Genomic DNA, 15238 nt, shown 5'->3' with positions numbered 1-15238 from the left:
TGCCCCACCAATGGACCAAGGAATTAAACCATTTAGCCACTGACTCCTATGTCCCATTGCTGTAGAGCTGCTCCTGAGTTTTTAACTCTCCCTCACTTCCAGATTACACCTACTGCAGTTGAGAAAACACCCCTACTAACAGAGAAAGCTCCCAGGCAGAGAAGAAGAGACTCAGACACTGAAGTGGGAAACTGTCTACAACAGTTTCAAATGAACTCAGCGGTAGACTTAAGGATGGTGCACCAACTTCATCTGCCCTGCCACCCACCTGGTGATGTACTCTGTACACTAGAAATGCCTAAATATTCCCTGTCCTATGCACTTACACCTCTCCAAGAATTTGCTCATACCATTCCTTCAACCAGAAAAGCCTTTCCTCCAAATCCCCGCTAAAATATTACCTAGGAGCAACCGTTCACAACTGTGCAAATAATTCCCCAGAAGGAACAAATTGTTTCTTCCCAAAACTCCACAACATTTGTTCACAATTCTATTTCAGGGTTCAGACACATAAGCTAAGTATTGCATAGTGTTTTACTTCTCTCCCACCATTAAGCTGCATGATCTTAGCTTTGTTAATATCTTTGAGCCTCAGTTTCTGTATCTGGAATAGGAATAATACATTCTCCATAGTGTTGGGAAAATTAAATGAGATGGTATACATAGAGTATCCAAAGTAGGTAATTCAAAATTATTGGCTCTCATCACTCTATCCAACCCGTCCTCATATTTTCTTCTTTGTCTTTCCAACACCTGGCAAAGTTCCCAGCACGTAGTAAGCTCTCACATAATCAAAAACCCTCAGTAGCACTAAATTATCTCATGCTATCCCCATGACAACTCTGTTATAGCAAGTCAAATATGATGGATGTTGGGAGAAAAAAAAACTTAAAATTCTCAACAAATGACCATTTTACATAGGAAAAAAAAGAAGAAAGCAAACTACCTGTAACCCTGTTGCCCCTATCATTATGTCAGAGTATAGGGTAGATAACCCTGTCTAAAACAAGGACATAGAGAATTTCAACTAACTGTCATAATGGTAAGCAAATGGATCCCAGGGGTTCTGAAATGATCTTACCTGAGCTGGGTTGTTTAAAATGATTGTTCTTCCTAGAGTCCATCATTTTAAAGGGCCACTTCCTCTTTCCTCAAAGGTGCAGTTTCAGGTACACTATGGGTTAATTATTTGAGTATCTAACATTAAGAATGTCACACACCTTTTAAAAGGAGTAGGATTTGGGGGGGGTGGAGGGAGGGATGTCCTATTAGAAATGAGTTACAGCTTCTTAGAGGGAAAACAAAAGAGTGGGAGGAATACTTCAAGAGTCACTTTTTTTAAAATGTCACATGGGTATTAGAAAAATCATGGCAATCTGACAGCACTTCTGCTATTGGGCTTGGATATCTCTACTGCCCTTGCCTCCTGGAATATCCACTGAGATTCCCTCCAACTACCTGGGCAGCAATTAGTCCTAGTAAAGAACATGAACTGGGTCTCTGGGGAGGCCTCAACCCTTGTTGGAAAAAAAAAAAAAAAAGAGTGGATGACTCAATGAAATAATGGCATGAAGGAAATCATTCTTGGCCTCAGTTTCTTTACATGTTTAAGGAGAGGGTTGGAGCATAATCTCTAAGGTACTTTCAATTTTGTGATATTAAATCCAGGTCTATGTGGAGTAGAAATTTGAGGAGGCAACAAAGGAAGAAAGGAAAGAGCTATTTTCTCCTTGCAGGGGCTTCCTCCTGTAACTGGGAAGCAGTGGGAAGGAGCTGGGCTGGCTTCTATTCTTTACGAGTAAGATTTATCCATGGATATAGAAGAAAAAGTGATTCCCCATTTAAATGGAATCAAAATAAAAGCAAGGTAAGTGAAAAAGAGAAGTCTGTGTGCAGGATAAATAACAAACCAACTTCAACCAATAATCTGGTTTTGCAAGAGAAGTGGCCCCTAGATCACTCATGTAAATGAATCCTAGAGAAGTAAAGATTGCACAGTTGAACAGTGTTCATGTTTACAGGTTTGGAGCTGCAATGTCTTGGTTATATTCTGTCTTTGCCCTTATCAGCTGGGCTGCCATTAGCAAGTTACTTGAGCTCTTTATACCTACTTTATACCTAAAATAGGGATATAGAAGTATGTTTCTCTGATAGGATTCTTGTGAGTGCTCAACAAGGTAATACATGTAAAATATTTAGAATGGTGCCTATCATATTATAAGTGCTCAATAATTGCTGGCAATTATTCATTAGTCTTCCAATGTCATTCACTTTCCATGAAAGACCAAGAAATTAAATCACATCCATTCTTTAAGATAGATCACACTAGACCACTGACATTCAGACCTAGCTGGAAAGAACATGCTTGGGTCAACACCTTTTAAAGTATTATTATTAAACTTGATGATGATGACGATGATGATGATCACCATTCACTGACTCCCTAACTTATCTAACAAGAAATGTGCAAAGAACAGTATTTATTTCATTGAATCCTCCCAATAAACCTGCAAAGGAAAATATCATTATATAAATTAAAAACAGAGGCTCACTCTGTCTTGGGGCTGGCCTCTATGTAGCTTGTTGCTGCAAGGAGAGGCTAAATCTGCTTATGATTGTGCCTGAGAGTCTCCCTCTGAATGCCTCTTTGTTGCTCAGATGTGGCCCTCTCTCTCTCTCTATTTAAGCCATCTTGGCAGGTGATCTTGCTGCCCTTCCCCCTACGTGGGACCTGACTCCCAGGGGTGTAAATCTCCCTGGCAATGCAGGATATGACTCCCAAGGATGAATCTGAACCCAACATCATGGATTGAGAATATCTTGTTGACCAAAAGGGGGATGCAAAATGAAATAAAATAAAGTTTTGAGTAGCTGAGAGATTTCAAATGGAGTTAAGAGGTGACTCTGGTGGACACTCTTACACACTATATAGATAACATGTTTCAGGTTTTAATGTATTGGAATAGCTAGAAGTAAATGCCTGAAACTACCAAACTCCAATCCAGGAACCTTGAATCTTAAAGACGGTTGTATAACAATGTAGCCTACAAGGGGTGACAGTGTGATTGTGAAAACCCTGTGGATCTCACTCCCTTTATCCAGTGTATGGATGGATGAGTAGAAAAATGGGGACAAAACCTAAATGAAAAGTAGGGTGGGGGGGGTGATTTGGGTGTTCTTTTTCTTTATTTTTATTTTTAATTTTTATTCTGATTCTTTCTGGTGTAAGGAAAATGTTCAAAAATAGATTGGGATGATGAATGCACAACTATAAGATGGTACTATGAACACTTGATTGTACACCATGGATGATTGTATGGTATGTGAATATATTTCAATAAAACTGAATTAAAAAAAAGGCTTAGATAAGTTAGTAAAATGTTAGTAAAATACAGTTAATTTACTAAAGAACCATGGTTCTAATTATGCCAAATGGTTCCAAAGCTCAGTCTCCATTTCACCATACAGAACACTATGCACATGTATTAAAGTGTAACTGGATGGGCTTCAAAAGAAAGTAAAACAGATAGAAAAGGTAGGAAAATTACCAGATGGGCTAAAGGCTAAATATTCAACTTGTTGCAGATGACTGAGAACCTAAAGGTGACAGAACATCCCCAAGTCTGAAAAAACTTGGTGAGGAGACTTTAGCCAGTTCCTGCTACTCAATTATTCCATATAACTATGAATACTCAACACAGCTAGAAGATATTTCAAAACTACCACAGGTAAAGGCTCTTCCACAGAAGGCCTACATGCCACTGCCACTGCTGCTGCTGCAGCCATGTCTCTAGTGATCCCCGAGAAGTTTCAGCACATTTTGCGAGTACGCAACACCAACATTGGTGGGCAATGGAAAATATCCTATGCCATCACTGCCGTTAATGGGTGGGACGAAGGTACACTCATGTGGTGTTGAGGGAGGCAGACACTGACCTCACCAAGAGGGCAGGAGAGCTCACTGAGGATGAGGTGGAGCACATGATCACTATTATGCAGAATCTGTGCCAGTATAAGATCTCAGGACTGGCTCTTGAACAGATGCAAGGATGTCAAGGATGGAAAATTACAACCAGGTCCTGGGTGGACAATAAGCTCTATGAAGATCTAGAGTGACTGAGGAAGATTTGGGCCCACCGAGGGATGTACCACTTTTGGGGCCTTTGTGCCCCATACCAGCATACCAAGACCACTGGCCGCTGTGGTCACACTTGTCTATTAATAAATAGTTTATACACCTAAAAAATGATATTATGAAACAGGGGTTAAAAAGAGTAGAATTAAAATAGGAATATAAGATCTCACAGAAGTCTAAAGAAAGAGAATGGTGAGACAACCTAACTGGAAGCCAGAAGTCTCCACAGAAAGTCACTTAGGTTTCCTAGTTAACTGGAGAGTGACGAGAGGTCAACAGCAGATGACAATAGCTAGGGTTAGGGTTATTGCAGTAGAGTTGGTGAAAATTTTCAGATTTGGAATTTATCTTTCCAAATAAATATGTCATAGTTGTGTCAGTTATCTATTGCTATGTAAGAAACACCCAAAACTCAGAGGGTTACAGTAATAACCACTGATTTGTTCAAGATTCTTCAATTTGGGCTGGACTCAACTAGGTGGTTTTTCTGCTGTTCTCTCCTGGAGTCCCGCCTGAAGCTGCAGTCATCTGGCAGCTCAGCTGGAGCTGTGTGGTTCAAGGTGGCCTCGGTGACATGCTTGGTGGTTAGGTGGAGCTGTCAGCTAGAGAAACTTGCTGCCCCTCCATGTGGTCTCTTCAGTGGAAGAGTCCAGGTTTCTTGCATATTGTAATGGCCTTCCAAGAGTGTAGGCCTCAATGTGCCAGCACTTAACAAGTTGCTGTTTGTATCATGTTTGCTAGTGTCCTATTGTGCAAACCAAGTCATAGAAACAAGCCCAGGGTCAATGTCCTACCACTGAAGATATCAAAGACATTGATATTGGTAAGTATGATTAATCAGGGGTCATTAATGTAATAATCTTTTACAATGATCAACAAATGAACATATGAATACATATTTAGTTTCTCCCAATGCCTCTCAACCTGCTAACACAGGTCAGATCATACTTTTATTCTTTTGACTAAAATGATATCAAATTTTCCAGATATCAAATTAAAGATATCAACTGTAGGATTTTGCATTTCCTTTATTCACTCTCAAATACAAGGTTAAATGAAAATTATTGCCTGCACTGTACTCAGCATGGAAGAGAAAATTAAATTATTCAATGGTTCCTTCAACCTTTGACCTGGAGCTAACTCACTTGGTAATGGGAGGGTGCAGAAGGCTCTAAAACACAACTTAGAGCCACCACCCCTGTGAACTTCAGGTGATGTGCTCCAACAAAATAATGACTTCCCTTCATCTTATTTGAAATACAAGGGATGGATTTCTCCCTAAATATTGTACAGCAATGTAGCAAAGAGGCAAATAAAAAATATTTATAAATAGAGTTTAAGGAAAGACTTTCAAATGTTATCAGAATTACAGACTATCTATTGGAAGAGGTAAAGTAATCTTTGAATATCTTGCTTAGTAAAAACACTGGTTATAATTTTTAGTGCCATCTGTTCTTGTGAGAAGAAAGTAATATTGCCAGGCAATGCCAGAGTCTCAAGCTTAAAGAAAGAATGATTATGAAAGAGAAATTCATCCCAAGTGGAGTAAAGATTGTGGACAAGAATCTCTTTGCTCCTGTTCTACAAAACTCAGAGGACTAAAGAGTTTCTGCATCAGTTCTCTTCGCTGGATAAAATTTAGTCAAATAGTGGGAGATTATGCTTACGGGGTTATCTATATTCAGCTACTGAATGTAACATTAAATATTCCCCTGAAATTGGTGAGTGCTTAGCATGTTAAGAAACAGCAAAGGGGCCAGTATTACAGGAATCAAATATGTAAGAGGAAAAATGGTAGGAAGTGAGATTAGCAAAGTAGGCAGTGACCACATCATATAAGGCTGGCCTTAGGTCAAGTCTCCTAGAAGCAAAACCTAAAACAAGAGGTCATGTAAAATTGAGCTATTAAGGAAGTGCCCATAGAAGGATGAGGAAAGCAGGATAGGATATGGGGAAAACACCTAAGAACTTGAACACAGCTGAAGTCTAGCTTAAGACTGATGCCACAGGGACTGCTGGAGAATAAAGAGCCCTAGAGAGTTCATCCCACTTTGAAGCAAGAGAGATGGCCCTTTGTTCTCTTGTGTCAGTCAGTGATTACCAATGTGCTGCCCATGGGGAGAGGGTGCATAATTTTCCAGGTGAGGCAGCTCCTGATCAGTCAAAGGGAATTCACAAAAGTGGGCCATCACCAGTGAGTGGGTGCATTGTCCCGGTAAGGGATATCTGGGTAGAAAACTAACAGCATCCACTCAGCCCACTCTTGTACCACACAGATCCACTGACTTTGCATATTGACTTCACTCTATCCAGGCATAGTTTGTCCACCACTTCCTAACTGGATAACTGGGCAAGTTCTGTAATATCCGTGAATTTTAGATTTCTGGTGTTAAGTCCATTAGTTCTTCTAGGGATTGGGTATGATGTTTGACATATGAAAGTCATTTTTTTAAAAAGGGGGAAATTTCAGTTTTATTTAGAGATGAAATTCTTCTCAGGCAAAAATTTCTATCACCAGAGTCAGGCATCACAGCCCAAGGTAGTGCTATTTTGACAACTTTGGTTATTACCAATATGTTCAAAACCAAGTAATTTGGTTGGAAGTATGTTTTACTTAGCATCTGTCCATGTGGCAGTTATATGTAAATATACATCCAGCTGCTATAATGAAAGTGTTTCCTTGTGAGCTTAATAGTCAGTCCTACATCCCTCTTAAGAAAGTGAGGTGTGCTGGTTCACACTGCAATTTACAGCAACTCCCAGAGCTGGGGCTTTGGGGCCAGCCTAGCACAGAGGAGCCAGGTGCTTTTGCCTCATGCAACTTCCTTGAGTTCTACTCCTCAGGCTGTTCTCAATTGACACTAGTTAAGATTCTTTGAGGATTGAATGAGTTCTGTTGACAGCACATGAAAGACCCCAGCCCTGGCTTTGGGAACAAAATAAACAAAACATTGATGAGGTAGGAAGAAAGGGAAATGAATTCCTTTTTCTTCTGTCTAGTAGTGGAGACCAAAGAAAAAACAAATTAAAAAATAAAGATAGTGTCTTTTTTTTTCCTCCTGGCTGGCAAGAGTTTCTCACAACTCTAATCACTAGAATGCTTTTTTTCACACAAAGGCTTGTGGAACGATAAATGCATCCAACCACTCAGGTTCAAAATAGGTCACTTCTTTGGTTCAAAATTGTTGTGGAGGTTGGAAAAGACGGGTGGAGAACAGATTTCTGTGGCAGTGTGTACACTGGGGACTAGGCCTACATCTGCTTGTATCCTCTTTTAAAAACTCTGATGATCCACATTAAATATCTGTGCACCGATTTGATGTAGCTCCACCCCCTCCCCAGAGAATGGCATGATGCCTTGTATAGGCTGTGGGCTCAATAAGTAGTTTGTGCAAATGGATGAAAGGAAATAAACAAGCATCACCCAAGAGGAGAGGAAATCAAAGATGTGTAAGACCCACTCCTCTCTGGAGGAGACCATCTCCCCAGGGAGACATCAGTGTTTCAAAAATTGAGACCTGTCCTTTGAGACACTTCTCTCTACTTAAAAGGTTTTCTCTTGTTTAGAAATATAATCACTGCACATAAAATATAATACAATTTATGTACATAAAAATTCTTAGTCACCCCTCCGTGGTCTACACAAATACAGGAATTACTCCTATAGGATTTTAAAAAACAATGGGTAATCTAAAATAAAAAATTTAATTGACTTTAAAATGGAATCAAGACACATTTAAATACATGTAGTAAGTCTCTCACTGCAGCCATAGGCTTGTACTTCTCTGCTTTCCAATAGGCAGGCACGATTAAATGGGATCGCAGAGATTTGGTATGCCCTGTTGCTTATGAGAACAAAGTATTGAAACATTCACCCATCCAAAATGAGCAGTCTTGTCTGAATAATGTATCTGCCTACTTAACTTCATTTCCTATCATTAAAAATCAATAATACAATTTAATAATAATCCTCCCTTATTCCTACCATGATAGAATATCTTCATCTTAAGTCCTTTCTGCCCTACAATGTCTCTCATCCTTTATTTTAGTCTATCAGCATTTATGAACTATATATGTCAGCCCTTATTTTCAGTCTGTGAAGAGGAAAGGGATTAAAAAAAAAAAAACATGAAAAGGCCCCAGCTCTTTAGAGCTCATAGTCTACAGTCTTTAAGCAAAACAGTACAAATTGAAATAAAAAGTCCCTGAGGGTAGACCATATTTCCCTGGCCTTTATATCCTAGTGGCTAGCACAGAGTCTGGCCCGTATGTTGATGGAAAGAAATGCTTCCAAACAGAGATAAATACAAATATCCCAGGAGAGAAATGAGATTTAGTGACAGCATTAAAGAAGCAGCAGCCTGAAGGATGAGTAGATGACCAGCAGGTAAATGAAGAGGGAAAGGGCATGCCAGGGAGAAGTGGCACGTAAGAGGCAAAAGGAATGAGAACTTGGTGCCTGGTGGGCTCAGAGTGTGGAAAGCAATTGGACATGGCTTGACTTTAGTCTGTGTAGGAGGGATTAGCAGGAGATGAGCTTGCAAATGTAGGAGACATAGTCAGGATCTTGATGTTGTCTTAAGGAGTTTGTATTAGTATTTAATTTTACTATTTAACTTGCATAGTACGTTAATGTTATATGCCCCAGGTTTAATCACCAGCTTCTTGGGGACAATCTCTAAGCAAGAGTACACTTACTGCACCCTAGACACATAACATTGTGCTATGCATAGAAGGAAATCATCATCACCTAACATTTCCCAAGCTCCTATTGGATGCCAGGTGCTGTGCTGAACCCTTAATGTTGAAACATCCCCCTTTAGGTAGGTTCTGTTGATCACTTTATACATCGACAAACATGGTCTTGCGGAAAGTTAGGTAACTTCTTTAATTCCACATGGCTAGTAAAAGCCAGAAGAGCTAAGATTCTTAACCAAGTTCGATGTCAGGTATTATCCCTTATATACTCTTCCTCTCTTGAAAACATCTGTCAATTTATTGACTCTACGTTTTTTCTTCCACCCAAAAATAGTTTCTTGGTTCATTTTATTTTCTTTCTTTCTTTCTTTCTTTCTTTTTTTTTTAACCTGACAGTGTTGTGAGGTGGCCAACATGAGCAGAACATAGCACTAGGTCAGCCTGGCCCCTGACCTGTGAGATCTGAACCTAAACCCCAATTGCATCAACCATCATAAACATTTATTCTGGCAAATCAGAAAGTTCAGAACCCTGAGTGCATTTAACCAGCTATGATAAAGTTTCTGTCCTCTTTACCTTCCCCCAAATTGACAGGTATCATTAAAACCTCCTCCATAAAAATTTTAGCAGTTAACTAAGTCCTAATCTTCATGGGAAGAATAAATGAAGGCACATTTTTTCAAATGTATAAACCGAATCTTCAGAGGTACAGCGTTGGAGGTTGTCATGGCAACTTTTCTCTCTCCTTCCCACTGTTTTTGGCGAGTATTTTATTAAACAAAACAAAAAAAAAAATTAAATGCCCTCATTAACCCTATCTCTCTTAACAGCTGACTCATTGGAAGACCATTTCTTCCAAATGTCTTATGGCCCAAGTCATTGGCTCACAATAGACTGAACACTAAGAAAAATATGTACTTCAGTTCCCCAATATTAAGAACTTGAGACTGAACTCACTCACTCACTCACTCATTCACTCTTTTAAATCAGGGCATCATCTTTAAAAAGCTCTAATTTAGACCCTTTGAAGATATACACTCATAGAAAGGCCATCACTTAATGAAGTTTACTATCCAGTGGGAGAGAGCAAATGAATGTATAGATATGATTTAAGGCAGCAATAAGAGAAGTTCAAAATGCAGTAAGGGTTCACAGTTAAAAGCAATACTACCCAGCTAGGGCCATCTGGTAAGGCTTCTTGGAGGAAGTAGAATCTAAATTGATCCTTGAAGGTTGAATAAGAAAGTGTGGGAAGTGGGATTTAATTATAATCAGTCTTCTAGTCAGGCTAAAGAACCTAGTCTTTACTTACTGAACAGGATTTCGGCTTGTTTTTGTTTTTGTTTTTGTTTCTGAGCCTCGGTGTGATATGATATAATCTGGATATGAAGTCTGAAAGTGCATTGCACCATTGAATGGGGAGAGAGCCTGAAGGCCTAGGAGGATGGAGATGAGAAAAATAGGGAACGTAGAAGAGTCAGCTGGTGTGGGAAATACGATAGTGTTTCGTTTTCTATGAATCAAGTTTGAGGGAGAAAGGATCATCTCTCCCCCAGATTAAATGCCAAGATAGAAAAATATCAAAAAGATTTCTCATAACAATGCTAAATGAAATCTTTGCCATGGTAGAAACTCAATTTTTTTTTCTAAAACACAATGGAAGAGTTTTAGGGGGAATGACCCTATAGTTCTTTCTTGATAAATGATGAATGAACATTTTCCATCTGCAAACTAGGCATATTCCTTCATTTTCCTCACTTTTTCCTTTCATCATTTATTTAGTACTGCATTTATTCAGGAGTAAAGGTTAGAACCAAAAGCAAATTTTAAATAAGGAATCCTTTCTCTTGGATACCTTAATTCCTATAGACAGCAAGTACCAGCAAGTATTTGTGCATTTTGGTAAGAATGCCTCTTCTACATTCAGCTAAGTCGTGCTGACCTGAAGTTATGAAAGTAATTCTGAGGGTCTCCTGCCCCCAAAAAAAGATCATCTCACCAACTCTTGGAAATCTCTAAAATCTCTACCCTTAGAGCAATGACTTGAAATAAGTCAGTGGTTTCAAGTCTGGTTTCTCGAAATTTAAGTGTTTTTTTTTTTTTTTTTTTTTTAAAAAGAGGAAACTAGATTTTCAAGTGCAAATGTTTGAAATTTTTAAAGCTCAATTGAAGTTTTCCATTTACATATGGCAAGGCTGGAAATTTCCTTGCCTTTCATTGGATGTAATCATCTCAGGGTGGTCACATTGTTTATATCTCATGCTGATGAGAAGCTCTATCTGACAACTGTTCTAAGTCCCTGGTTAATTGAAAATGGTGATAAAATTAATTATTACTTAACATATGCATCTGATTTAATATATAAATCTTCTAGAACAGAAAATTGACAGAGACTATAAAAATAAAAATAAGATGATCCTTAGGATAAAAATTGGGGGCCCAGAAAATTCTTATGATAGTTCAACTATGCAACTGTTACCTCTATTATCACACAAGGAAGAATTCATCTTTCATAAGCACAAGGAATAGGACATGGGATTATATAAGCATTGATGTAAAACGACTGAGAGACAACTATAGCAAAACTTGATACAAAGAAAAAGCAGACCGATGGAGACCAAAAATACCTGGGGCATTGAGCTCCTGAGCAGCAGAGCAAACCTAACCTCTTTTCCAACTTTATCTTGAGTTGGCCCTGATCTAAAGCAGTATTTACATATCATTAATGTAGCAGCATAAATGTCAAATAGCAAATTCATCACATAAATGGTTGTTACCAAAAGATTAAGTGGACAGAGATCTCAGAATTATTCTGCTGTGAAGGTTTCTGACACCATTTAAGCCAAAGGTTCAACTGATTCCCAAATCAAGTTGTAAAACACTGGGTCCAAATTCTGGAAATAATGGATCCTAAAGGATGCTGACTCACTTAGTGGGCTTGGGCATGTTATTTAACCTCTCTGTGCTTCGACTCTCCTCTTACAAAATGGAATGAGTGTCTTCTTATCTCTGAATCACAGGGATGCAGAAGATAAAAGTTATGTGACTCCTCTGAGTTCTAAGGAAGATATTTTTTAGATTCTTCCTAGCTCCAATAGCTAATGGAATATCACAGAGTACAAATGCCTCAGGGTATTTCTCTTAATTAATATTTCTTTAGCTTTACTAATAACAGGGAGGCCATTATTACAAATGTCTAGACTTCCTCAGGGCCATTTCATGTTGCTGTTTCAGAGCAAATGATTAAGGGGAATTCACTATCTGAATCCATTACATTTCAACCACAACATTAAAAACAATGCTAGCATCCTTAAATTTATATTGGCATTTTCTTTCTAAGAGCTCCAAGCCCTTTTAGCACATTTTGTCCTCACAGCATCCCAAAGAGACTTTAAACTATCTAGTTTACAGATGGGGAAACTGAGAATCAGAAGTAAATAACTCATCCAGGGACATGGAATGAATCACCGGTAGAGGTGAGATTAGGACCTACGTCTCTTGACTTCCAGCCCAGTAAGAAGAGCTTGCTTGGTAAAATTCAAGTGAGAGACACAAAAGGAGCATCTCTCACAAAATAAGGCCTTTATCGGCGTCCCAAAGTGTCTTATATCTGGCCTTTTCCCATTATGACTACAAATTAATAATAATAATTATTATTATAGCTAATAGTTATTGAGTATGTATCATGTGCTAAACATTAATATCTTGTTTAATTCTCACAACAATCCTATGGATGTGGAAAATGACGGGTAAAACGGTTAGATAATTTACTCAAGGTCATACAGCTAATGGATTAGGCATTAAAGGTCCTTATGAAAAGGCAAATGTGTTTCTGGACAAGGTGACATGTATTGGGAGCAGTAGGCTGGTTTACAAGAAAAGGGTGAGACTCTGAAGTCAAGTAGCTTTGAGTTCAAAACCCAACTCAGCAGACATAATCATGAGACATTTGGTATATTTCACTTCAGAAAATGCAAATTGAATCATGTTATTCCCTCATTTGAAATCATTTTCTGGTTTCCTATTGCTCTTAGATTCCAGCATGATTCTCCTGCCTGTGTCTCTAGCTGCATCTCCTATCACCTTCTCCTTGCTCCCTAGGTCAAATCATGCACCTGTCACTTTAGGCTTCTCTAACAAGCCATTACCTCATTCCTGCCTCAGAGCCTATTCACATGTTGTTTCCTTTTTCTGGGATGCACCTCCACCACCACCACCCCTCACCATTTATCAGTAATTGAGTGCCTCCACCATGTGTCCAGGGACCTTCACCTTGGCCAAAATGTCATTATCCCACAACTTTTCATGGCATACATTACTCTCAAGGCATTTTAGATGAGGACACTGAGCTTCAAAGAGGTTAACTCAGTTGCCCAAGGTCACATTACCAGTGAGTGGCTGAGCTAAAATTCAAAAGCTAGATCTAACTCCAAAGTTTGGGCTCTTTGCACATCCCAAACCATCCCTGGTATAGGTAACAGCAAATTTCAACCTCAGTCTGGGACTCTGAGATAAAGCTGGAGAAAACCCAGGCACTTCCAGGCCTTCCACATTGCCCCTCAGTTCACTACTGAAAATTAGGGCATCACTAGCCAGGAGGCTTGAGGCTTTCTCACAAGGCTGGAGTGAAGAGTGATGGTGCCAAGGAATGTATGAAACCTTCCAAAGCTCTGCATACTTGGTATGTCTTCCAAGTGATCTGTCCCAACACTATTCCAAAGGAAGGCCACAAGGATTAAGTAACTCCATCCCATTTTTACTCATGGATGTTGTAACCCAAAAGGGACTTTAGATTGTGAAAGAAATGTACAGAGTGATGTTACAGGAATAATGATGTGAAGGAAGGGAACTAGATTACGTCGCATCTCTTCTCAGAGCCTGGGCCCCTGAGGAATGTGAATAGCTAGGGGGAGAAAACACCAGCTGGAGGGAATTTCAAATGCCAAGACCCTGATTCACAAAGGAGTTTTATGTGATCAAAGTACAGAAAGAAGAGAAGAGAAAGCTTTACTGGGGGTGGGGAATGGAAAGCAAGGAGAATAAAATGAGAAGACATTCTTTCAGTCACTCAAAACTGAGTACCACCCATTGGTGAGGTGCCATCCTAGATGCTGGAGAGGAAGCAACGAGAAAACAGAGGAGGCTTGCCCAACTGTAGATGGCATTCCATCAGGAGTTTTGAGCAACAGGCAGGCTTCAAGCCCTCAGGGGTTTGTAGGCCTTTGAAAAGAGTTTATTCTAATTGGAATGCTGACAGCCAGAAACATCAAGAATTATTGTCACCTTGATTTTTTTATTACCAATAATATAGACTGAGTCTCTCTTGCTTACACTTTTCAAAGGCAGAAATCTCATTAAGATAGTGACAAAACTCTCAAACCACTACAGGGAATTGTTTACAAAAAGACACCAATAGAGCACATTGTTGTTTGCTGTCAGAACCTATTTCCTCCGGACAATTTCTAAACTAAGACTACTTGACATAATCATGCTGGAACCTAAAAGCAATGGGAAACCAGAAAATGTCTTCAAGTATGGGAGTAACATGAGTCAATCACATTTTTTTGAAGTGAAACATACCAAATGTCTCATGATTATCTGATGTGCCAGTTTGGATGTATTATGTCCCCCAAAATGACATGTTCTTTGATGTAATCTTGTAGGGGCAGATGTATTAGTGTTGATTAGGTTGGAATCCTTTGATCAAATGTTTCCATGGAGATGTGGCTCAATAACTGTGGGCAAGACCTTTGATTGGATAATTTCCATGGAGTTGTTACCTCACCCATTCAGGGTAGGTCTTGATTAGTTTATTGTAGCCCTATAAAAGCTCAGACAGAAAGAGCTCAGAACTGCAGCTGAGAGACATTTTGAAGACAGCCATTCAAAACTGATGCTGACATTTTGGAGAATACCATTTTGAAACTCAACCTGGGAGCAAGCAGTTGCCAGCCAAGATTTCCCAGCTAGCAGAGGTTTCCCAGATGCCATTGGCCTTCCTTTGGTGAAGCTATACTTGTGCTGATGCCTTAATTTGGACATTTTCATGACCTTCAGACTGTAACTTTGTAACCAAATAAACCCCCTTTATGAAAGCCAATCCATTTCTGGTATTTTGCATAATGGCAGCATTAGCAAACTGGAACATCTGAGGTAAGCTGAAAGGGAGTAGAAGAAACACTGACCATCTGTAGATACAGCAGTAATAAGCAATCATACCCCTTTCCCTAAACATTTTCTGTTCCTCTAAAATCACAGACACCTTCAGAATATGAGTAATAATAAAATTCCATTGTGATTCTGTCATGCAAGGAAGTAGGAAGATTTCTTTAACCCTGGAAAATATTGTTGTCTCCAGGAAAGAATACAGATTTTGGACTGTGAGAGCCTCATTCAAATCCCAGC

At 39.2% G+C, this 15238-nt stretch overlaps 1 pseudogene; it reads left to right on the top strand.

Annotated features, from left to right (window-relative positions):
• Positions 1-3784: 3784 nt before the first annotated feature.
• Positions 3785-4242, top strand: LOC119536922 (annotated as a pseudogene).
• The last annotated feature ends 10996 nt before the right edge of the window (positions 4243-15238 follow it).

Source organism: Choloepus didactylus, chromosome 6 (genome assembly GCF_015220235.1).
Source record: "Choloepus didactylus isolate mChoDid1 chromosome 6, mChoDid1.pri, whole genome shotgun sequence".
Lineage (NCBI taxonomy): Eukaryota > Metazoa > Chordata > Mammalia > Pilosa > Megalonychidae > Choloepus > Choloepus didactylus.
This window is presented reverse-complemented; position numbering and strand designations above follow the sequence as displayed.